Source organism: Seriola lalandi, unplaced genomic scaffold (assembly GCF_002814215.2).
Source record: "Seriola lalandi dorsalis isolate HSWRI2012SDOR001 ecotype SW California unplaced genomic scaffold, Sedor1 jcf7180002054948, whole genome shotgun sequence".
Classification (NCBI taxonomy): domain Eukaryota; kingdom Metazoa; phylum Chordata; class Actinopteri; order Carangiformes; family Carangidae; genus Seriola; species Seriola lalandi.
Genome location: NW_019525499.1, coordinates 961,475 through 986,888, shown reverse-complemented (window position 1 = coordinate 986,888; position 25,414 = coordinate 961,475).

The window sequence follows — 25,414 nt, the reverse complement described above, 5'->3', positions numbered from 1 at the left end:
GCTGCCTGTCCGCCTGGAGCAGAAATCAAGACTACCATATTGCACAATTTATGTCAATCCAAATGGAGCAGAAAGGAAAATCAAAGACTCGAGTAGGCGATAAAGTGCATATTTGCCCGGTGTTGTAATATGGTCTGTTACACTGTGAATCGCTTGCTGAGTGATGTGAAGTCATGCAGGTTGTCCAGTGGGAGTCGTCTCTTTCGATTTCATTCACTGGGTGAATTCCTGGTGGCACTAAAAGAGCGTAACCACATGTCATTTATTGGCATCATCTTGTGTTTCATATCCTTGATTGGCTGTCATCCTCTTTCTCTACCTGAAATCTTCATTTTGTAGAATCTAGACGGCCGACTAATATGTACTCAGATTTCCCAATTAGTCTCACAGTGAACAATATTGCATTGTTTTTAATGCCAAATTACTCACAGATCATTATTACTCATCCGTCAACATCTGAATTGCTCGTTAATTATTGAATACAACAAGTGTACAACCTGTTTACCCTTAATTCCTGCTAACACATTCTGAGACAGTTTCACAATATGGGATTGACACATTGGGTGTGAAGCAAGACATCAGTCGTTGCTATTCAGAGCCATTCAGAATGGCTCTGAATCGTTCACAGATCATACACCACCCCTCCCGCCAGTCAGACCAGCTGATCGAAGAGCCACATGTTGGTTTGGGATTGTGGCTGAGCTGGGAAATGAGAAATGGTCAAAAGTGTGCAGTGGCATGGTGTCAGAATCTGGAGTTTCATTCTAAACTGAGATATTTAAAACCGGAGCTGCTATTATTATATGTGACCTTTTTCTTACAAAATGTGTTAATGAGTAAATATTTTATACATTATTTATATAGTTTGATGTATATGTTGTACATTATATAACTATTTACATACAAGTAATATACAACATAATAAGTAAATAAATAAGTACTGTAACAGTCTAATCGTCTTTCATGAACAGTGCTTTCTTGCCTGTCGTTGCTGTAAAACAGAAAAAAACATGCAGGAAAAATAGATGAGATTCATGTGAATGAAACACATGACCAAAGCTATCCTCCCAGATCCTGTCCTAAGCTCTTCTTTTACTCAACACCATAAGCCTTTGTGGAGAGGAGTGACTTAATTTATCATGTCACTTCTTGGTCTTAAAAATAGCTCAAAACATGAGACAACCTTATAACTGTTGTGGTAAAATTAGCTTCTATGCCACAGTTGAAAATGAGGCCAATGGTGGAGAAAGTCAAAGGATGAGAGAGAGACAAAGTAAAAACAGACAGAATGGGTGGGAGGATTTAACATGGGGAGACATAGAAAACAGACAACCAGACTAAGAGACAAAGAGTGGGTGGACGATAGGCTCCCTGAGGAGACGCTCCATCCAGATCTCAGACACAGCTCCTTAACTCAGCATGACCATATACAAACTCTCAGACGATCCCTGAAGACACTCGCACACACACACAAACGCTGACCCCAGGGCTGCAGGTTCAGAGGTTTATCTCATGGTTTTCCCCTCTGCGTCCATTCAAATCTGCAGATGACAATTACGGCGAATTTGATTAACAGAGCGAGCGGCATGGCTATCAGGGGCTCTTTTTTTTTTAACGGTGGGCCACTGTATCATGTTTCACTGGCTGTCATTTATACTGCCACGGGAAGGATGGGGGAGTCCTTTTACTGGCCTGAAGCAGACTTCAAACAAAGCCCAGTGAGAGAGAGAGAGAGTGCCAAGAGCAAAAGAGAGAAGGAAGAAAAGAAAGGAAAGAAAGAAGGAGAAAGAAAGACAGTAAAAAACAATTGCACAAATGAACGAGCAGACAGAGACAATTTAACAAGAGATGTGGGAACATTCCCCCAGTCATCTAGAGTAGGGTTTCATTTTGGCAGCTCAATGTGACTAGCCATTACTTTTCCAAGGCCATCACGTTGTACAATTGCTACTATGTCAGGAAGATAAAACCCCAATCCGCCCGCGCCTGCGTATGGATACTGTCATGAAATCACTGCGACCATGAAACAGCCAGACAAACAGTCTGGAAATCAGGCTCAAGTTTTTGAACAGGGCTTGGAAGAATGTGTTGCTCTGGGCTGAAACGCTGAATGGAGAAACATTTTCGCATTCCAGGACGATAGACACACATGCACCCGCACATGCAAAGAGCAAAAATGACACATTTACACATATTAGTGCACAAGCACAATTAGTCAGTAGGACATTTTAGGGACATGATCTGCTCTGTTAGTCCTCTCCCACCCAGCCGTTTTGAATGGGCCCACTTGCTTTTACGAGCACTCTGAGCAAATCCAACTACTTTATTGAGGCTAATTCTCTAGCTTTCTTTCTTTCTTTCTTTTTCTTTCTTTCTTTCTTTCTTTCTTTCTTTCTACAAACACAGCCTTCTTCATTAGATGTCTTGTTCTCCCAGTAGAAGTCAAATAAAGTATGAATTTATGTTACAGCCAGCTGTTTAACATTCAGACAAGGGCCCTTGTGTGGCCCCTGAGAGAGAGAAAGAAAGAAAGAAAAAGCAAAGAAGACAGAACCAAGGGCTAGTTATTTTCCAGTCACATCAGTGTTTGAGTGGCTGGTGGGTCGTGAGTGTTATCAACCTAAACAAATCACCAAAACTCGGCCCTAATGCAGTCGCAGGGAACGTTGGATTTATTTTTCTTTCAGGGATACAAATGGTTTTGTAATAAAATTTCTGCACAGGCTTTTGGGCTTAATGGCCACCTCTTGACAAGTGTAAATGAATGGCCAGCAAGGGAGCGTGAAGGAGGGAGGAACAAGGGAAGAGAGAGAGAGAGAGAGAGAGTAGCAGTAGTAGAAGTAGTAGCAGCGAGAAACAAGGTTTGAGATGAAACATGCTGTTCTCGCCTTGGATTCACATGTACACGCGCACGTACGCACGCACGCATGCACACACGCACGCAAGCACGCACACACGCACACACAGTCTGCAAGCAATTTCACAGTGCTAGGTATTCTCTTCCTTGTTCAGCAAGACATTTTCATTAATCTACACAGCTAATGCACTCAGCTGTGTGTGTGTGTGTGTGTGTGTGTGTGTGTGTGTGTGTTGAAGTGGGCTGTTAGAGTGTGTTGTGGTCTGGCAGAGTTGGTTGATGGAAATGTGCTGAGTCGGAGCCATGAGGAAATGCAGCTGTTGAACAAAACGGGCTCAGCAATGACTGCAAATGAATGTATGTGTGTCTATGGCAGGAGAGGATCCATTGGAGTCTTTTTCTTTCTTTCTTTCTTTCTTTCTTTCTTTCTTTCTTTCTTTCTTTCTTTCTCTTTCTGTCTCTCTCTCTACCCTGTAACTCTCTATGGAAATAAGTAATCACTATACTATACACTATATACTAGGCTCAGCTTTTACAGGTGTCTCTGTATTTGTATGTGTGTGTGTGTGTGTGTGTGTGTGTGTGTGTGTGTGTGTGTGTGTGAGAGAGTGGTTGTGTGTGTATGTGTGTGTGTGTGTGTGGGGGTAGAGTTAAGTGTATCCATCCCTGGTGAATTTGATGGAAATCAAATCCATTCTATCAGCCAGTGTTTACGTGACCTTGGCTCAAATTAACTACTTCAAATCCATCCAATTCATTCCCTGTGATGTACTAAGCCTGACCAAACGGGCTGTCCTGAAAACATAGTATATACACCCCTATATCTTTTAGAATAAGCAGGTAAAAATCTGACATGCCATAAAAGAATATGTTTTGAAGGGTTGTTGACATCATCTCTGTGATCATTTAAATTTATCTTATTGTTTTTTTGTTTTTTTTAATCTAGCATAAAACATGAAGAGAACTGTTTATCAAAGAGTTAAGGAGAGGAGGGTGCAAATGTTTCTCACAAAATTTTCTTGGTTCAAGTCTCAACCTTTAAACATTTAGAGCCATACTGTAAGACGTAAGTGGGTAAGAATGGGTGAGTGGGTAATCCCCTCCCTTCCGACACGGCTACTAGAGTGTACATTTCGAGTTGTTGCGTGCACACGCACGTAAATCCCAACATATGTAATGGCAGGCTGATTATCAACAAGTCAGTTATTCAGCACGTTCTCAACATCTGTTCTCTGTCCACCCAGCATTCTGCGAGTCTGCGTGCCTCACACAAGCAACCCCCGCCACACATAAATACACATGCAGACACAAAAATGGGTTTATATCTATACATATTTTAATTTCAAGTTATATCACATTTTGTTTAGGTTTTGTGTGTGCTAAAGAACACTATAATCAAGGGGAATAATGTCTTGCTGCTTTATACAAATCCACATTTCATGCAGATATGCAGATATTCACAGTCAGACATAAAAGCCTGGTGCCATTGCTCTCTTCCCCTCTTACCTCACCCTTTCCTTTCCTTTCCTTTCCTTTCCTTTCCCTTCTCTTCCTTTCCTTTCCTTTCCTTTCCTTTCCTCCTCCCCCCTCTCTCTGGAACTAATTTCTTCCCCTGTAGCGAGTCTGTTTCAGTGACTTCTGAGATGTTCACAAGCTAAACTTGCCTTATAAACACCCGCAGGTCACAACCATTTTAAAATCAACCTTGTAAACATAACTGTAAGGAGTGGACAGACGGGGGCGGAGGATAACTTTTCATTTGCTCTGATATTTCATTTCATCTATTGAGCAAAAGCCACTGTTGAAATATGGACATTTTACCTGGGAAAATAAATCGACTTGGTCAAAGAAAATTCAGTGCTGCACCTCAATAATTTCTCATTAGAGAGATTTGTAAATACTTTGGCACACACACACACACACACACACACACACACACACTCACACACACTCTTGTACATACACAAACAAATACACACGTTAACTGCAGCCAAGTGTGCATGGTCTGTGATTCTGGAGAAACACAAATACACACACATCTAAATGGCTAATGTCAATGTCAGCATGAAGTGTAAAGAAAAATCTGTCAGTAAAACACACACACACACACACACACACACACACACACACACACACACACACACACACACACACACACACACACAGGAAAAATAGACTCCTTGCTGTCATGTCTTTTCAAGTCCAGCCAAGAGACACATTGCTAGAAACTGAGGCTGACATTTCCAGTATGTTATGAAAAGAGAGAGAGCAAAATAAACATAATAAATAGTAGGATTGACATCATGTGTCTGCTCTGGAGCGCCAATATGAGAAAAAAAAATGCCTGGGGGACTTTGTGACTCTCATTCAGGAAGAGCTGAGAGACACAGCAAAGACGCACAAGGCTTATTTTTACTCTTTTTAAGATATTTAACTGCAGGATGTAATTCCCACAGAAACATCGCTTGATTTATGATTTATTTGTGTACACATCTGTCTTTGGAGATAGTGTTGAGTTGACTTACACACCTACACTCCTCTGGAGAGACTCCTGTGATGACTTTTACTGTCCAGGCGAGAGCCAATCACACTTTTGTGACACAAGTACAAAAAAGAAACAAAAATTAGAACCAGGGAAAATATGTCTTTTATATTTGCCATTTAAAAACCAAAGTGTGTGTTGATGTGTGTATGTACAAATGTGTGTGTGTGTGTTTTTGACTTGATGCAGAGCTGTGTTTTGCTCTAAATGGGATAGAAACCGTTCAGGCTCTACCTCTCACCTTTTTTTTTTACCACAGGAAAACTGGAAGGAAGGGAAAAACAGTGTGTGTCTGTGTCTGTGTGTGTGTGTGTGTGTGTGTGTGTGTGTGTGTGTGTGTGTGTGTGTGTGTGTGTGTGAAGTAGACAAAACAAGAGAAATAAAAGGGGAGATTAGGGAGCAGAGAAAGAGGGAAAAACAAGGAGAGTGTTGAAAGATTCATAACAGCCAACCAAAGCCCCGAATGTTTATTTTCCCTAATTATGCATATGAGCTGTAAAATGATACGCTGTGCTGTGGGAATGCCACAAAACTAATTATGGTGTAACTCCAATCCTAATTAGCCCATAAACACACACACACTCTCACAGAGACATAGACACACACTTTCAACACACATGCATACACATTGCAGTAAAAAACTGTCTCTCTATTACAAACTGCTTAAAAGCTATTAGTATAGTTCTTACTGTTCACACACAGACACGCTGAGCTGCCTCATTTACAGTTTACAGTTTAAACGCTGGCTGTGGTATTTGGTGTGGTCGTTAATGTTAGACTGTAAAGCTCACGGCTGCTGTTTAGGTACGTTAAGAAGACTGGGAGCGCCTATAAGCCACGTTATGTAGACATCTGATACATTAGTGTCTAGACGATTTTGCCCTGATTTTCTTTTTTCTATGGGAATCTTCAAATAACGGTCCGTCATGTACAGTATGGCAAGCCAAAACATGTGCAGGTAAAAATAAGAATGCAAGTTTACTTTTCAAAATTATTTTAAGTTTACATTGTTTTTGTGAGCTACTACCCAAGTCACAGTTTAATTTTACAGCATCAACCATCAGAACAATAAAACTTAATAAACTAATTAATGTAACTATCCTGCAGCTCATATTTCCCCATTTTAATGGAATTTTTTTTCTTCACACATTAAGTAACACCTCTCACGCTTCAACGCCTCATCGCCAAAGCGGAGCAAAGTTTTCCTTTTAAAATTCCAAAATTGGGAAATGACCAAACATGAGATCTGTGTCAACTGTGGCATTTTTTTGTAATTTCCCTTCCAACGCTGTGTGAGACGTGCTCCACGTCAGAGTTTCAGTCCTCGGTATGTCACCGTATCCTCACTTCTCCTGTTCCAGACATGGGTCCAGTGTAAACCCGGCATGACAGACACTCTATACTCCGGTATAAGGTTGCTGACTTGGCCTGAGTTACGCTCGAACGTTCAAATCACTGGTAAACTACATGCAGACTGGTCTATACCTTGATTTCCAACACAATACACAGTGTTTATGTTGGTACATTTTGTGAGTGGTGAGGAGAAACTGCAGGTGTTCGGAGTGTGGATGCTGTAAATTAGCTTACAGTACACAGTGTTGAATGTTTAGTGGTATAGTGTCATTAGGTAATTAGATTTTAAAACATGAACCATCTGAAAACTCTAAAAGGTGGTCCTGAGAGATTGATTGGCTGTTGAATTATAGCTGTTTTGTATTTACAAAACAACATAATGTGGTATAATTGCCTTGTTGCAGATGCTTATCCCGGCAAATTTCCTGTGTTATGAGTGTACACATTTGTTTGTGCCTTTAAATCAAAATAGACTCAAATTTCAGAGCATAATCCACTGTAAACTTTAATTAAATGTTTACAAGAGGTGGTGGGTTCACTTCAGCTAAAAGCATTTTTTAACAAATCTAATTCATTTGAGTGGATTATCTTCATCAGTTGTTATCCTATCTTAAGACCCAGCGCATGTAAAGAAATATAGCACCATAAGGTTTGCAGAAAGCCAGATTGGGTTAGATTAGAGGCAAGTCATTCAGAAAGGGGCACAAGGTGTGTAATTCTATCCCACCCCCAGCTCTCAGCTTCAATTTAACTGAAAATGCTGCAAGCATAAGACCCTCCGTGCACAACCCCAACTCTGTAAGGGAATAACTCAAGCGAAACACCTTAAGCTTCTTTCAAACAAATTTGCCCGAATCAAAGTGGCACTTATGAATAATTACACCGGGTGTTTTTATGTTGGAATAAGAAGGAAAACAACAATTAACAGTGAAAGTTTTCTCTTTTTTTCCCCCCCTCAACCTCCTCCTTGCAGGCAGTTTTGTCGGCGTATGTGCCCTGATAGCTTGGGGAAGTATCTATTTACTTAGTGATTAGGACAATTTGACTGTCGCGGGCTAGTAAATTCAAACCATTCACTCCAGCATATTGGCCCAGACAACATCATCAAGCCACAATGTGAAATACAGACACACATACATGGTCAAGTACACACACTCACACAGGCTTAACCCTCTCTGCTCAACACGCATACAAGACCCTCATCTGGATTTCTGTCTGTCTGTCTTTTTTCTCCATGTTACCCTCAAACTTAAATAAACCTTCACATATAATTACAGCCAATTCTGTATATTTTCACGTCCATTTCCTTGAAACACTCAGAACGATAGGCCTCTAAGAGCAGAGCAAGAGCGCACGTCTTGATGAGCGAACAGCACACACATGCTTCTCAACTCAGGAAGAAGTGAAAGAGCGTCTTTTATTTATTCAGGGGTAAAAAGGTAAGAGCAACATTAGTCGCTCTGTCCTTCGCTCACGTAGAAGCCGCTGTGTATTTGGTTTGTGCAGAATGCTGTTCATCTGATCTGGTGTTGCCACGTAGTGATGAAAACATTATCAGAGTCAATATTATGAGTGAGAAAAAGGTCCTCTTACGCAGAATGTGGTATTGTGGTCACATCTTGATGTCTCACTCGTACTAAGTGCCAGGACTGGTAAAAGGGAGACAGTGGAAAGTCAAGTTAAACACTCAATCCGAAATTGAGTTTGGCGCCACCTGTGACCTTCTCACCCAAAACACACACACGCAAGCACACGCACACACATGTGACTTTACGTCACTTTGCTGCCTGACTTTGTTCTATTCTTTCACTCTCAGTTGATTGTCTGAGGTCAATGGACAGTTGGTTTTTTTTTTTACATTTTTGAAAAGATGAAGCAGAATAAGGGTCAGAGTGACATCATGGCTGAATAACACAGGACTTTCTTTCTGTTTCTTCAGTTCCAGAGACAAGGAACACGAGGAACACTATACTGTTTAAAGACCTTTAAAGCTTAATTTTGTAAAATCATTATTTAATTTATCATGATTAATCACGTTAATTAATCATCAGTATCATCATCATAATTATCATGCAAATGGGTGGTGCAGAACGACCTTAGACCCTACAGCAAAAAGCCTGGTAACACGAGCATTCATAAGAACAAAATTACACCAGTCAGTTATTGGCATCACCATGACAAGTGGATTCGCTTGTGGGCGTGAAGTCAGTCTTTTCCATCCAGTTCAAATGACTTCTGAGGAAACTTGTGAGGAGTTGAATAGTCCAAAACAGTTGTTTTGCCATATTGCATCATCCGCGATTATTGTGACTGACTAGCGCTAGCATGTTTGTTGCTGACTAGACACCTATTTTGATAGGACATGAAGATGAACTTGGCTGTGCCATTTTGTGGTGTGACCTGGGCTTGAGAGCCTAGAAGCAAATGGACGACTGATGTCCCACTCGCTCTTCAGCTCACCGCCTTGCCAGCATTAATGTTGCATTGTTTAATTGCATCGAAATTCTATTTTGATGCAAAACTAAATTTGTCTTCTTGTTGCATTTTTCCAGAATGATTCAATTTTTGCAAAACGTTGAAATCATCAAATTGTCGATGTAACGAGAAACCACGACACCGCAGTATTACCTCTTTAGTGTCTGAGTTTGCTTGTTAGTGGTGAGGGATGGGATCAATATGCATACAGCAACTATACGTCAGGAATGAATTTAAAGGCTGTACACAGGACAGACTGTATGAAATAGTGGACAAAGGACAAAGTGGACTTTCTACCTGCTTATTTGAAACTAATAATGTGGTATTTATGATCTCTGAGAGTTTCAAGTTTCGGGCAGAACAATGGGCAGAACAGTGGCATCTCACTTTGACTTATATGGTCATGATGTAGCTAGCCAAGAACTGGATTATGCATGCATTCCCTCTTAAATACTTTGAACTTCATTCGAACATTTTTCTAACGGAACAGTGATGATAAAAAAGTGTGGCTATTTAGATATTAATTGTGTTTTTCCCTAAGAAAATTGCTGCTGTGGCTTATACTGAAGTGGGAGGAGTTTTAGGTTGTTGCAGCCAACCAGTGGAGTACAATGGGCATCATCTTTGATGACCTTTGCAGGAAAGTGTCACTTCACACTTAAGTCACATTTCTAATTACAAATATGCAACATGTTGCCTTGAAGCTACTAGTCTAAACTACTTCATCTACTTCTTTTTGCTGGCCACTCCTGATGACTGTTGATTGTCAGAGTGACTCTGTGTTGAGTGTTTGACTGAGTTTCATAGTGGAGTGTACATGTTTTGTGTATGTGTGTTAGGTGTGTGTGTGTGTGTGTGTGTGTGTGTGTGTGTGTGTGTGTGTGTGTGTGTGTGTGTGTGTGTGTGGTGGAGGGCTGAGATCTGGTCAGTGTCCCTATGGCCAGAGAGGGATGTAAGTAATTACCAATTCTCCAAACACTACTTTGCCCTATTTAAACATATTACATGCCTCTTACAGCCACCGCAGGCCACTCCTTTGCACTGCAACCTGTGAACAACACACACACACACACACACACACACACACACACAAAGAATAAGCTCTACACTGCACTTGCAAGCTGCCTGCAATTAACCAATCATCATCACCGTCATCATGGTCGTCATCATCATCATCATCATCATCATCATACAGAAGTGAGCACTACACACACACACACACACACACACACACACACACACACACACACACACATTCTCACACACTCTCTCTCACCCCTATCTCTCTCACACACACACACACACACACACACACACACACACACACACACACACACACACACGGTGCATGCTACAGACCCAGGTCCTCAGTGAGAGTTCATTTACACCAGTGTTGTTTTTGTTTAACTTTCCCTTCATTCTCTGGAGGGTAATCTGTTTTGCAAGCTTGGTAAGCCGCTGGACAAATCCATACAGCCCTGACCTGTCCTCAACAATTTACTACCTATCTGAATATTGATCCATGCCAGAAGAAAGTGCAACCCTACGTTTGTTGATTTTAGTTCTGGTACATAATTCTTCAGTTATTATATATAGATTTTTTTTTTCTTTTTTTCTTGCATGGAACATTTAACAGGTCTTCTTGTGTGTGTGTGTGTGTGTGTGTGTGTGTGTGTGTGTTAAATTAAAAGTATTTATATAACTTCAAACACAGAATTTAATTTGATTTAATCAGTTGATGAATGCTAGGAAGTGGCAATAGATAAATTTAGTAAAAAAAAGGTTTTTGAAAAAGTTCTTAATATCACCTATATTATATAACTTATATATATATATCTCTATTGCCACTTCCTAGCACTATTGCCACTTCCTAGCACTATTGCCACTTCCTAGCAGTGGCAATAGCTATATTATAATATATATATATATATACATTTTTTTTTTTTTTTTTGACTGAATCTAGTATATAAATCTGCATTGACCATGATTCATGTACTACTTAGATTCTGGATTTGTTGTTTTTGCAGACAAGTGTTGAAGAGGGCTCATATATCAGAGGCAATAATGTCATCATAGCGAAAATAATTAGGAATTTTAAAAAAGGATTACTACAGAGAATAGTATAAAAACCATTTAATGTTTTAATAACTGTGCCGAATGATGTGACAGAACCTATTGCTGACTGATACATTTCACTAAGCAAACCTTGACTCAAAAATGACACGTTAACATTTGTATAAAACCTTTACCATTATACCCTAATATCATCGGCAGAATTATTGGCAGAATTGCTGAGGTGTATTACCTTAAAATGTTGCTCATGTATCATGACTGTGACAAGGAACAACAGCTGGAGCTTGGAATGGGAGAGCTGAGCGGCTGATTGATAGGCAGGCTGCATGCTAACGTGTTAGGCAGGAATGGCAGGGAATGTGTCACGCAAGGCGAAGGCCAAAAGGCAGACGCTGAGCTTCACTGCACCGTCCTGCCCACGGCCCTGACAACCGATCTATCTGCACAGAGAGAGAGGGAGGCTGATTAGTTTAAGAGGGCCTGAGGGCTTCATTACAATATCACAACAAACAATTATCATGTCTCTGGAGGGACGGAAACTATATGTGCATACACATACACACGCACCCACTACCGGCCTCACACACAAACATTTCATGGTAGATATTGTAACACACTCCTGACTACAGCGTGGGAAAATTAAAAGCCATGCTATCACTGTTTCACTTCCTCTAGTATTAGTATTTCACCTCCTGAAAACCTGTGTATAATTATAAATCTTTTACCTTTGCTGTTTTTTTTCCCCTTCATACAACAGGTGGTTTATGAACTGTAAAACGAAATGCAAAATGTCAGAGCAGTGTAAAACAGCTGAGAGGTTTTCTGGTCTTAACCTTTACATCCTGTTGTTCCTTTGTCTCTGGGGGAAATCCGTGAACTCTGTATAGCTCATTAAACCTGTGAATTTTATTGTTAGTGATAAAATACATTTAGCATCACAAGCTCTGCTTTACATTAACACAAAATTTACTTTGAACTAGATACATATATATCATAATTACTGAAGCTGGAACAAAGACATACTTCTTTAGGTCTGGGTCAAGAAACATTAAGAAGTTAAAACTACAGAATAAAAAAAAACAAAAAAACAAACAAAAGATTTTCAATTAATTATCCATTATAAAGTAATTTAAGCTCATGAAATTTTAGCAGTTAATGTTAATTTTAAATAAATATTATAAATATACTATTAAGAATTGCATTAGGAAAGGAATGAGACAGTCTGGTTAGCAGTCTGTGGTGAGCTGCTGCCCAGACAAAGAGCTGGTGTTTGGTTGCATTGCAGCGGCCTTTGCTCAATACTCACACACACACACACACACACGCACACACACACACTGCAGTAACCTTTTGCTCATTCCCCAAGCAAAGGTTATGTCCCACACACCACTTAACTCTCATTTGTGGGAGCCAGACTAGAACAGCTCATTCATAAATTTATGTAGCCGATACACACCTTCATAAATAATGTGTAATAACATGAAACACTGAGCAAATTCAATGTTTCAATAAAGAACTTGCTGTTAATTGTAGGTTAATTATGTGAACATTTATTTTTTTAAATGTCTAAAATATATATGAATTTACCATTAATGTTGCAGACATATTTTTTCCTTAATCATATATTTTTAATTTCTTAAAATGTAAATTAAATAACAATTCAGTACTCAAACACACACACACACACACACACACACACACACACATGCACACACATGTGAATGAAGTAATATTTTTCTGGCTGCAGCTACAAAGCTCTGAATATGTGGGAGAAGACAAATATTCAAACTGTAAAAATGAAACAAAACTCCTGCCTTTTATTACGCCGCTCAGTTGAGTAATTACACATAATCACCAGAATTAATGGCATACAGAATATTTTTGTACCATCATCAATGTACTAATTATCCACCTGTCTAACAGCAGCCCAAATGTATTAAAGGTTAGTAACACACTCATTACTCGTCAACAATGTCCAGAGCTCTTGTCAGCCTGATGATTAATGACCCTCTCACTTAGACAATATTGTTTTAACATGATTTCTAATAGAGCAACTTGAACTGCCAACAACACGCAGAACAAATTGGGGAGAAATCTTTGGATAAAACACAGAACATTGACACTTCTGCAACATACATTAACTGCAGAGGACAAAAGACAAACCAGCTCAGTGCGAGCCAAATTATTGGCTATCTCTGCTATTTTTAGTCACTCAGTGAATCACACTTTTGGTGTTTTTCATCAACTGCAGGTAATTGAATATTAACAATGGTCTTTTGCTGTCTGCGAGGAGGTTTAAAGTCTTACAGAATATGTTCTGTAATTAAAACAAAATGCAGTTTAGTTCGATTTTTGCAGAGTTTCCCTTATAACAGCAGTGGCAAATATCAATACTAATATGATGATAAAATTAAAATCTACAACAAAAAACATTACCTATTGCAAGTCTGTATTCCCCCTGTTAGTCACAGACATTTGAACCACAACATCAGTACACACGTTTCAGTTCAACTTACCACCCACACATAATTTCAAAACTCTTGAAACAGGGCAGAAATCCTCAGACTGTAGTCTTCCCAGCATTATGGACTCATGTATCATCGTCTCTGTTTCAGCTGCAGTGAATTAACAGCTACAGAGTTTCAAGGCTGAGCCCGGCCTCATCTTACTTAAAATATTCTTTTAGTACCCTCTGCATGTGTGTGCGTTCATTGTGTTTTAGCTGGTTTTTAAAAAAGCAAATCACACTTAGTCTCGTTGGTTGTCATGAATTCAGGTGTACATTTTGAAATTGATGTTAGCGTTGATATCTGTGCATCTTTCTACATATGTATTTGCATGTAAAAGGTGTGTGAATACACAGTGTGTGTGTGTGTGTCCCAGAGCAGTATAGGGTGTAAAAAGGCGTTGGTTGGGGGGCTCAGCAGGGACTGCAGCATGGAGTCTTAATTCAATTTAAAGCGCCGTGTTTTGACAGGAGTTAAGAGTTAGCTGGGGTGGCGAGAGAGCTCAGTAGTCTGCACTGTATAGATCAGAAACACACACCTATATGCATGCACGCTTGCATGTACACACACATACAAGGACGCACTCTGACTGTCAAGCTTGCAACTGCGACCATCTCACATCAGATCTGATAAAAAAAAAAAATTAAAAAAAAAAAAATCCAATAAATCTTTGAAACAAGAAGCAATGAGATCATGTTTAGCTCAGTCTTTGAATATAATGAAGTCTCCACCTTTTCCCACTGTATTATCAGTGTTAGTTTCATAACTCTGCCAGGATCTAATACTGCATAATTTGATCCAGAGGGATAGATTTAAATAACCACCAAATACTCATTCTGCTAATAAGTGCCTCGAGGAATGAGCAGCAGCGTTGTCCACCATTAAATGCTGGCGATAAACACTAAGAGCAATACCACAAATTAATAAACTCAAACGAGACAGCTATTCTCTCTGTCTGCCCTAATCACACATAGCTTGGGTGAGGTTTGTGTATGTGTTTGTGTCCCTCTCACATGCACCTCTAAGTATATTCATGTGTGGGAATGTGTGGCCCCCTTGAGACAGAAAGCAATATGTTTGAGATTTGCATAGGGCTGGGAGAAAAATATATTCTAATTTTGTATATTATTAGTCATTCTCCCATAAGGGGCAGGTAAGTAGGTATGCATTCAGCCTAAAGGGAAAGATATACACGCTTCGTGCAATCTGCAGTTTGTGTGTGTGTGTGTGTGTGTGTGTGTGTGTGTGTGTGTGTGTGTGTGTGTGTGTTGGCACATCAGACTCTGAAAGTAGGTGCTGCAGTGCGTTCTTTGCAGCATGTTTGCGGTCAGATGCGTGTTTGTATGTGTGGTGTCTGGACTGTGTTTCAACAGAGGTGTGTGTGTGTGTGTGTGTGTGTGTGAGTGAGCGTGCGTTTGGCGTGCGTGTGTGTGTGAATTACAGATAGGAACACAGAAGTGAGCAAGAAATAGATGGAGAGAGAGAGAGAAGTGGTTGCGGTATCCTGGACGGGTGGGTAGGTTATGGGGCCTATCTATTTCATGTCTTCCCTTCCCATCGTCTGGTTTCCTGCCATTGATCAGAACACCCCACCTCAACCCCTTCTTCTCCTCCCCCTCTCCACTGATGGGCAGAAAGAAACCTGATCGTTGAGCAAGGAATGGTGGTGGTGGTGGTGGTGGTGGTGGAGGGGATAACAGAGCGAGTGAGGAAGGAGAAGAGAAGGGTAAAGGCATCAGTGCCGTCTGCAGCCTCCTCTGTCAACCATGCAGAGAACCCTGCAAAGAGCCACATCATAAATGGAGTATCTTATTCTGCCCTAATCTAATTTCCCCATTCCTCTTGGCTTTACTGTAAAATGAAAAGATCATCTAACTGTGTGTGTGTGTGTGTGTGTGTGTGTGTGTGTGTGCGTGTGGAAGAGACAGACAGGGAGACAACAGAGTCAGGGAGATCGTTAGTGGAGAAGAGATTGAGGAAGAAAGAGTGTTTTCCATGGAACAGATGTTGGAGGAGCGTCAGTCACTCATGGGGACCCTTTTTGCCATAGCACCCTCAGAGCCATAACACAACCCCCACCCCCCCCACCCCATCTTCCTCCGACACACAAATCTACACTCACACACATCCACATGCTGGGATTTTGAGTGGCAGTTGTGGCGCTGCTCTTGCTTGCTGGGGGGGGTCATCACCCTGTCCATCTGTTCCTGATCGGCCCCCGATGTTGAAAACAGTCACCTCACAAACTCTTCCGTCCCTTGAACACGCACAAAAAAGAGGAAAGTGTTTTACATTTTTTCTTTTGAGGCAGTTAAAAGTCTCAGAACTTTACAAATAAAGGTAAAACATTAGAACAGAGAAGCTCCGCTGTGGATCGGGGTTAAATGAGCGGCACAACGCAGCGGGGGAGCCTGCTGTGCAGAACAGCAAATTTTAAATCTGGCTCAACAGGTCGCTGAGCAAATGGTGACTAGGTACAGTAAAGATAAATGGTCCTCTGTCAGTTGTGATGATGCAGCAGGCCAATGTTGCAGGAAGTGTCTGCAAACAAAATAATAGGTTTGCTTGTGTCAGTTTGACAATTAAACATTCAAACAGATTGATTTTTATCATTCTAACACAGGGATATACAGCGGCGTCTGAGAGTCTGACACCACTGAGAAACTGGTGTCAGCCCATAAAGTGATCTCACTATAGCTGTCTTTTACATGATCATTTGTTTTTCTAGAGGACAGGACTACATGTTGAATTGTGGACTTAATCCTGGGGGGGGGGGCACTTTTTCAGTAGTTTACTTAAAAATGTTGTAGGAATTAAGGCAGAAATATACATCAGGTCACACATCCATAAATATTTCACATATGTGAGACAATCTGAAAGAAAGTGTGAAGTTGTGAGAACACTGAGTCTGACAATACTGACAATTCACCCAAAGCAAATGGCAAAGTGTAATATTTTACATTTAACTCCATTTACATTCTGAGCAGTGTATTTCTTGACCGAAGAAGTCATATGTCTTTGTAAACATAAAAGTACATTTTCATTTTCATCAGAATAATTATTCTTCGAAGACAGTGATGAACTTTTGACCTGAAGGTTACCTGCTGAACCTTCCTCAACCGTCTCATTTATCCGTAGCTTCCCTCTATGAGAAAGAAACTTAAACAAGATAAAATACAAACAACAGGCTCCATTTCATCTTGCAGAAGTATTACCGGTGGTTTAATCATGATGATTTATAAATAGTAATAAGAGACCGTAATCTGAGGATTGTTAAGTGTTTATTTCTGCTTTGGCCACAAAGAGTCAAGTGCTCCTGAAATCTAACAGGCTCGTGTTACTCCATTGTTTTTAAACAAAACTGCTTTATTAGACTCTATAGCTTCATTACAGTAAATAGGTACAGCGGGGTCCAAGTGTCGGAGACCACTTTCCCATTTACTGGAATAGGGAAGTGGTATCAGGCTTCCCTTTTTTTTTAAATGTTTTACATATGTTCCTTTTACTCATGATTTAATCTCTCAAATACAATGAAGGATATACAAATATTTTTCACATTTTCTTCCTACTTTTCCCTCTCTGTTTCTCTCTCTCTCACACACACACAGACTGATGTTTCTTTATTTCATGGATTTCTTTCTCAATCTGAGCTCTCTTTTACATCTCAAGGCAGACCTCGATTCAATACTGCAACCTGATAGGCCCACACAGTCTGGTCCCTAAACCCCTGTACGCTCCTACCTCCACTGTCACAGCCACACCAACCAGTTATCCACCTCCAGTCTCTGCACTGCAGCGCAGTCCCAGTGAAGGAAAAGGGGAAAAGTAGCTAAGAGGAGACATGTTGATGAAGTTAAATTAAGCATGGTAATTCCTCGTTCCTGTATCAGGGCTGCGGTTGGCACGCGTTTTAGAGATAAGGATTGCATGGTGTTGTCTGTGTTATTGAATGGTTGAGTAACTCAACAGCAGGCAGCAGGCAGCTCTTTCAGTTCCTAGATCAGAGTTATTACAAGCCACAGCTTCTGAGTGCAGGTGTCAGCACCTTTAACACATCAGAGAAATGATGTGAGGGAAGGCTGACACGAGACTGTGCGACCTGTACTGGAGACATCAGTCTTAACTTGTTTCTTTGTTGATATACATGACGTTTAGCATTATTTCATTGTTCTTGAACAGTACAGTCCAAGACCCCGACAAACCCAGTCTTTCAAATACATATTTAACTCGCTGCAGTGGGGGAAAATGGAAAGAAAAAAAGCTAAAAACCAGTAAGTGTTCACTTTATCTACAGAGGAAATCTCCCACAGATGTGTATGCATTCATCAAACTGACTGATCTCCTCTGCTTGCCTGTGCCTCTTGCTGAGCTTCCATTGTGTTTCTGGTCTGAGAGTTGGGAAACGCAGACCCTGAGAGGCTTTTTGGGGGATTATTATGGGCTATAAGGAGAAACAGGCTGGCAGAGGCAGAGAGCTGGGTAAAGTGGTGGGAGATGAGTGGATGTACAGAGGCTGAAAAGGGCTCTGTGTTGTAAATCCAAGCAGGATGGGAGGATGGAGAAGATGAGCCGAGGACTGGTGTTTCCCCTGATATAAAGGGCTGTATATGTATTTATGATAAATGATCACTAAGGGCCACACTGTATGCAAGTGTGTGTGTGTCTGAACATGTGGTACGTGTAACCGTAGACAACACAAAAGATACACGCGTGTGCTCGTATCACCCACCACTCTGTGTGAAAAAACAGAAATGTTTCCGTCTTTACAACTTTCTTGTTTTGAAACTCCTTTATAAGGATTAAGGCTAAAAAATGTTATTCATGACAAACATGAGATGCGTCAACTGTCAGTTTCTTACCATAAATTTGCCTTGAAGGATGATGTTGCAGTCATCTCTGGGTTTAAAAAGGAGTCTCAATCAGTGGAAGCAAAGCCACTGCCGAGCTAACTGATAAGAGTCGATCTAAGGAGACTCTTTTGTTTATGAACCTTGATAAAAAAAAAACAACAACACACACACACACACACACACACACACACACACACACAGAGCGCACAAACACATTTGCCCCAGGCATTTTGTGGTACCTCCTCAGTTTATTCCCACTCTGCTGAGCTAATAGAGTCAGATAATGAATTTACTCCCCGTCACCAAAGCAGTTTTTAATAAAAGGCAAATTCCCTCTCTCTGAGTGTTATTGCCAGCAGTGTCCTTACCACCTCAGAGACCAGCAATTACACCCTAATGGCATTATACTGTCTCGCTAACAGTTATTGGCATTAAAACTGCGCAAACAGCATATGCAAAGTTATCCTTTGCAAATATTTGAATAAATACATGAATATGTTCATATAATGTTTTTTTTTTTTTAGACATTTAATATTACACACTCTGAAATAGTATATAAGTTAAACATGAGGACAGTGAGAACTCTGCCTATGTATTAGTCAGAAACACGAAGCAGATTTATTTTAGCCAATCTAATTTGCTTTAAATTAAACCCTTAACCCTTGCCCATATATTAACTGACTGTATAAATGGATTACAGTGTGTTAAGGCACCAACGCTGTGTTGGTCAGTGGTGGAAAAGGAGACGTTTTACTGTGTAAATAAATGATTTAATGCATTGAAACCTTTCCCTTAATTCAGCCTGAGAAACTTCACAAAAACACAAGGTTATGTGAAGGAAATTAGATGATTTCATTTTCCGTGCTTTGAGAAAAAAGCAGCAGCTGTTGTATTTGTAGGAGTTAATAAATGTCATGGCCAGAAATTGAGGTTTATGCCCATGACCGGTGTACACACCCTGAGCGAGACTGCTGTACGGCGGCAGAGAATATACTGTGCTTACTGTATTCCCTGGCCCTGCACACGTAGCCTACAGCCTGCACGCTGAAAACTCAGCCAACTGTAAAACAAGCTGCTTCCTAATTATTATTTTGTAATCTTCTGTTGTTTATTATTTTTTCAGAAGTTTTACTGAGATATAAACATCTCTTTTGTTCTGATTCAAAAATCCCATCTAAAGCACCTTAAACTAGATTTTTCTCAGTTTCTGCTAGTTTGCAAAAATATTCTTACAGCACATATATATTTAACTTAATTAACTAAGTTAGAATATAACCTAACTTTAGCAGGAAGCCATTTGTTAAAAACAGTAACATACATTTTTAAAGTAAAAAAACAATATTAGTTACAACTCCTCTGCAACCACATTTCTCTGTACCCTCATTAATCCGCTGATGTTCAGTTAATGAAATTAATCTACAGTATATAATATTTTTCTTGTTATATTTTATATTTTTAGGCTTTCTCTGGTTAAATAGTCCTACAAATGTCTGCGTCTCAGAACTACACACCGTTCCCCGCCTTCCTCAAACAAGAAAACACTCCAATAACTAATCTAATAACTACAGGCTGCAATAAATCACTAATAATTTACAGAAGATCCCTTTAACAGCTTTGGACTGTGCATCACTCAGATCCCTGGGTCCCCATTCTTCGTACCCTCTGCACTAATGCAGCGCTAATGCAGTGAACGGGGGGCTTGTTTTTATTAGCTAGTGTCCCACTGTTTGGATAATCTCTCGATTTACCAAAGCCCCTCGTTGACAGCCCTGCTTGTCGAGTCCCGAGCCCCTACAGGTGTCCAAACACCAGCTAATGGAGCCAGCACAGTTTTTAGGCAAGAACACAGAGAGAAAGAGACACACGGAGAGATATATGGACTCCATTTTGTCAATGCCAGATTTTTCACTGCAGAGCAGCATGTGAACCAAACAGTTTGTCACAAATTCATCATGCAGATAGTTTTGGTAACTCTCACTATAGACTTGTTTGTCTGGGCTTGTGCAGCAATCATTCTGAAGAAAATCTGAAAACCAAAATGTTCTAAATAGGCCACTCAGATGTTTGGGGCGAGTTCCTCTTCCACAACGGCTGTACAGCAATCACAGCATGTCAAACACAATAGGCATCAACTGTAGCCTGTGGATGAGTACCATGTGACCAGATATCCTGGCCAAACTAATAAAGCAAGAGCATCACTACTGGGCTAACACTGATGATAACACAGGAAATACACTGCAAAAAGCAGTGATGACAGTAAGTGGGACGTGCACATTTGTGTGTGCTTTTCCATCAGTTCAGCCACACTAAATAGAATGGCTTTTGCAGTAAGTAAATTTCTAATCCTTGCACTTTTTCTCCTGAGACTGAAGTGGAGAGAGTTTTGAAATCCCATAAACAAAGACAAAAAAAAAAATCAGCAAGTTTATTCAAAACATAAGTCTAGGAAATATGTGAGTTTCACAGTAACTCAATAAAAAGTGTTTTTTTAAAACAAAGTTTTTGTGAATGTCCAAAAAGTGTAACCATAAAATTAAATGGCTTAAATAGCTAATTAAATTACTCTAATGCACTGTAACAAATCTTATTAATCTTTTGAACCATCGCTCCGTCTGTCCAGTAAGCTTACAGTAGGTGTTAATACCTAAAAAGGAAAACACAAGCAGGACGAAATGAACTGAAGTACTCAGAAAAGTATCAGTACTCAACAGCGTAACTGAAGTAAATCTCGATTACTATTTCCCTCCTGTGGTGTGTGCGAAGCTGCAGAGAAAGAGAGTGCAGTAAGAGTGCTGTGTGTGCGATGGTTCGCCATGTCAGCCCATTGGAATGGTTGATGAGTTCACACCAAGCAGGCCCGGGTGATGATGGGATAGCTCTTAATGTAGACAGCCATAAACACAGCAGGCCATCTCTAATCCTGAGAGGCTCCTTTGTGTACCTCACACTGCACAAACTGTTTTGATGAATCTCCCGACCCCTGACCCTTTGATGACGGATGGCGCTCTGAGGGGAAATGTAACCAGAAGGCAGCGGATCGCCTGGCCATCCTGTTTGGGAGATGAAATGGACTCTTGCTTCATCATCCCAGTTTTTTGTTTTTTTTTGTTTTTGCTATGATATATTTAGTTTCAGTTTAGCATGGCAGATGTCTTGTGGAGTAAAACATCAAGACACTATAGAGGAATTCATTTAGCCTGTTATTAATAAGAATTACAATCTTTAGAATGTTCAAAATAATTATCAGATATTGAATAATTCTCATTTTTTCATTTTATATGTTTAAACCTTCACATTAAATATTTCATTCACCACATACTCACTTCAGTGAATGGAAATATCCCCTTTGCAGTAACTGAATGGATTGAAAAAGTCCGTTCAGAATAAAAACCGAAGTCCAATATTGAAGTGGTTAAACATCTGTGGCCCAGACACAATCACTTGTCATGAAATCTAAACTACATTTCTACCACATCATACAAACGCTCACACAGCATTACACTGAGCATCAATCACGATTTAAGAAAAAAAAAACAAAAAAACGTCAGTGTTGTCAATCACCAGTATTACCTTAATTTTATAATTATCTTTAAGTTGATATTAGTTTCTGATACGTGTAATTAGATGACATTAGATTAACTAATTAGAATTAAAATAGCAACATTATGCCTGTTTGAGAAAAAATATTTTTCTTTTCAAACAGAATGCTTCTCGTTTATTTAATGATAATGATATGATGATATGATATAAAATGGTAATTATTATATACTTGCATACATAAAAGGGAAGTGCCGTTCAAACAGAATGAGCTGTAAAGTTCTCACTGACCTGAAAATCAACACCATCTTACACACACACACACACACACACACACACACAACACACACACACACACACACACACACACACACACATGCATGCACGCACGCAGTCGCAGTGCACAGATCCACAAACACACACAGGTCATGTCTCCTTGCACAGAGCCTGTTTGTAAGAGCAGCGCGTTTGTGAACCTGACAGTGGAAAATCTGAGCCGGTCCTTCAGCCTCCGTTTGGTCTTGGCGTTTTGATTTGTTTGACAGGGGAGAAAATTATAACAGCAGGGGGAAAGAAATATGAAAATATGACTGGTAATACTTTCAAAACACAGATATTTTCCTTGCTGTCTTTGCAAAATCCATAGTGTGTGTGTGTGTGTGTGTGTCTGCATGTGTTTGTACTGTATGCACTTGTGTGCTCATGTTTGTATGTGTGTTACATATAGTGCAGTACATGTGCATGTGTGCACACGTGTGTGATACAGCAATGAATCATCTTTACTGATGACATGGTACGCTAATCGTTTGTCTATATATTGCAGGTTTGTTTCCATATCTCAAGGGTTTCTTGTGGTCTCCTCACCATTTCTCTGACTTGATTCCATGATCTTCATTTCATTCATTTATTTATTTATCCCGTCTGCTTTATTGCTTTGATTCTCTGAGCCTGGGGTTATTTTGTTTTAATGAACGCCTTATACTTCTCCTTTGTTAGAGTCAGTAACTGAACTTTTCTGAGTAAACTATCTCATTGGAGATGATGGTTCAGTTGATGAGAGCAAACACAGGCTGCTCTCTGATTATTCATAAATCTGGCATATTCACATGACAGAGGGAGTAAACTCTGAAACATCACAAGGAGAAAAAATTCAACTTTGTCTGTGTCATAACATCTTTGCATCCTCATTTCGGTCCATATTTCTTCTCTGTTTATCGAGCTAAACACTATTACTTTTCACCTGATGCTGCAAAAAGGACACTTTTTTGCTACTGTGGACCCTGTGAAACTTTGGCCTTTTCCTTCCCACAGCCACAGCACTGTCCCTCACTGTACTAAACTCAGCAGCCACTTGAACACAGCTGAGCCAGGAGTCAACCCACATTCATTAATAATGACGCTACAATTTAGTGCACCACAATTGCTGCTGTTGATAAGACAGAAGAGTGAATATTGTTTTTAGAGTAAAATGAGTCGGAGCTCTGGTTTATCCGTGTTTGTGTTTGAATCCAGATTAATCACTGTGTATGTGCTACAACTGCTGTGCACATAACAACTCACCTCCCCAGAGAGTGTCAAGATTCAGTCAGCTTCAAAGAACCACAGAGGTTGTCTAATTGGCTCCCAGAAATAACACAACTGCTACTTTCACCCAGCAGGGCCAAAAGCTGAGTCAAAATGTAACTGTCACTCTTGTTATTTGCTGTGGTAAAACTGCTGCGCTGCTTACAAAGTAAATCTTGTTTTGATACAAACACTGTCTAATATTTTTTTTTTTCATGGAAACTTGCAGACATGAATAATGAATAAACTTTTGTCTTGTCATAGAAACCGAGTGTTCTTACTACCACAGTATGTTTCGCACACTGAGTGGACGCAGTCTATATTGGATGAGGCAGCGCTAGCTAATATATCAGACAAGCCTGTGGTGCGGCGAGTCACAGAGATTAAATGACTGTTCAGTGTTTGGGTTGCAAGGGCTGAGTGTTGGCCATTGCTGCAATGCCAGAAATGAAGCTAAATCACACAGAAGCAAAAAAACAGACACAGAAAACACTGATGCTATTGTGCAGTGTGTGCAAACCCAGTGAGGCTGTTAGTGCAGTGGTGAAAGGAGGTAAGGAAAGAGGAGCAAGACAGATTGAGGATCCAAAAAAGAGCAGAGTGAAAAGAGAGGTAGGAAAGGGGTAATTAAATGAAACAAAGGAGGTGTGAAAGAAATGCACAAAAGGCATGGAAGGACATGAAGGGTAAAAATGAGAAACAGAAAAGAGAAAAGGAGGTAAAGAAAAAAGAAGAGAAACAGGAAGAAAGTAAGTGAATGAGAGGGAGTTTTAGGAGAATCGATGCAGCGTCTCTCCGCTGGGACCGAGCTAACAGCGCAGCAGACCGTGGATCTCAGGTGTCCAGTCGATGGCTGATGCATTAGGCTGCTGATACCCGCCGCTTTGGGTTCAAACACACATTTTCTTAATACAACATGAGCCCATTTCCCTCCCTCATTAATCATGTAACCTGATTAGGGCTAGAGGTCTGGCCTGTACTGAACCCTGCTCTGCTCGCCGCCTTTCATTTTGTCAGGCTCCTCATCACACACACATGTTAGAATACACACGTGAACGCATGCAGTGATATTAACCCGTGGTTTTCCACAGGTTCAGAAGTAGATGTATACATGCAGTCAAACTAAAACTTATATCTGCAAGCACACACGTACAGTGGTGTTCACAAGGTGGAGTGAGCCAGTGCTCCTGCCCTTTTAGCTGTGATCTTTTTCAAAAAAACATTTATTAAACTAGGATCCGTCTTTACCAAAAAGGTGTTTTATTTTCTTCCCTAATTTCACTTGCATCAGTCCAAAATGCCTCCCTCCTCAGCCCAAGTGTTCAGGTGATGCTGCAGGATGACTTTAAAGGATAAGATTGGCGTTTTTTTTCTTTTTTCTTTTACTGTCAACAAATCCCATGGAAACACCAAAACCAGTGTGTTAAACCTTCTCTCAATACTTTTTGAATTCTCTACCCTGATGCTTTAATTTCCAAGCTTTGTTGCTCCTACTGAGGATGTAATTCTTCAAAAACAGGACATAATATGTAGTTTCATTTTTTAGAGAGGGTAAATAATTTGCTAAAACAGCTGAGCATTCTAGTTATTAGCAAACCAATCTTTTCTCAAACAGAAGGAATCTATTGTTGAGACGAGGTACCACCCCCCCCCCCAC